This window comes from Solanum pennellii, chromosome 1 (genome assembly GCF_001406875.1).
Source record: "Solanum pennellii chromosome 1, SPENNV200".
Classification (NCBI taxonomy): domain Eukaryota; kingdom Viridiplantae; phylum Streptophyta; class Magnoliopsida; order Solanales; family Solanaceae; genus Solanum; species Solanum pennellii.
The window spans coordinates 30,749,821-30,751,621 of NC_028637.1; positions in this window are offsets into that span (position 1 = coordinate 30,749,821).

Genomic DNA, 1,801 nt, shown 5'->3' on the forward strand with positions numbered 1-1,801 from the left:
TATTATAGAGTTCTTCACAACTTTCCTTTCCCATAGCTACCATTTTTACAAGTTCATCACTCATTATTCCATAATAGGTTAATTCACACAAAGTTGCTTAGCTAAAATGCCAAACTTCAACGTGTTCAACCCTTTCAAAAAGAGAGATTTCAACTCGTAGAACCAAGTTATTTATGATTAGTAAATAAAAGATATTTCATTGAAATGGCAGGAAAAGTTCTACACACACATTACCTTAACTGGCGATATATCCATATTTTTGTGGACAAAATTTTGACGATCACCTTAACTTTTTGTAAGGCAATTTGTCAAGAATTATGATCAATTTTTGAAACATCACCATCACTTATGCTAATGAAGTCTTGCTCAATATCATGTTTTAGTAGTAAAAGCATATTAATGTACAGTTGAGTCTAAGAGGCAGGATGTACATAAATCTTACCCCTTTGCGGAATAAATAGATTTTTTTCTAATTGATCCACAATTCAAAAGATGGGTTTATCCAAACCCCTTTTGATGTCGGTTTTTCTAATAGTTAACATTCAGTATAGTACCACAAGTGAATTTGAGGAGTGTAAGGCTAAGATATACACATATTTTATTCCTATCTTTGTGTGATAATAATATTTTTTCTAATAGACCCACAATTCAAAATAAAAAATAGTAGGATGACATACATTTATACGGGAAAGTCAATTAGTTTTTGTTGGTGAAATTTTAAAATTACAATTTAAAATTAATTATCTTAAGGCAGAAACATAGATATATATTTTTCTTTCTTTAAGTATATTTAAGCTCATGAAAAGTACCCTTTTAAAAAATCTAGAAATAATCTTCTTAATTTGTTCCCTCCAGAAGACATACCTGAATTTCAAAGTACAACTAAATAAATACTGAACAAGAGTTGAATCCAGAACTCTATAATAAGAACATTCTTTTTAACTAACTTTTATGCACTCTATATTTTCTAATACAAAAAAAAGTAAGTTCATCACTATTTGTAGTAGAGAAATTCTTCCTTGCAATGAATAGGAAGATTATGAGGTAGTAAATTGGGTAGAAAAATGAAGTAGATGTTACATGAGTGACAAGACATAAAAATATAAAATAATGAGTGAAATACTAGAGTTTCAATGAGAAGTTATGGCCAATATGACTGTGCATGTTCAATCACTAAATAAAATGCATTACACTCAACATTGTGCTAACAAAGTAAGACCATCACTATTTATATGGGAGAAATTTTTTCTTGCAATGTATAAGAAGACTACGGAGTAGTAAATTGGGTAGATAAATGGCCTAGTAGTTAATTGCATGAATTTGAAGACATATAAACATAGAATAATTATTGAAATAATGGAGTTTCAATGGGATGTTATGGCCAATATGGTTGACCGCGTTCAGTCACTAAACAAACGACAATTACTCCCAACTTTCTCCTAACAAAGTAAGACTGTCCTTATTTACTTGCAATGAAGAGGAAGAATACGGGATAGTTAATTGGGTAGATAAATGACTTAAATGCTACATGATTTACAAAACATAAAGTATAAACTAATGAAGTTTCAATGAGAAGTTATCGTCATGGTTGACCAGATTCATTTTCTAAACAAAAGATAATTATTCTCAATGTTCTGCTAACAAAGTAAGACCATCACTATTTATAAGGGAGAAATTCTTCCTTCCAATGATGAAAAGGAAGATTACAGGGGCAGTAATTGTTAGGTTTTAGCAAAGTGCAAATACGAAAAGAGAAGAGAAAAATGAAATGAGGAGGAACAAAATTTTGATGGAAAATGAA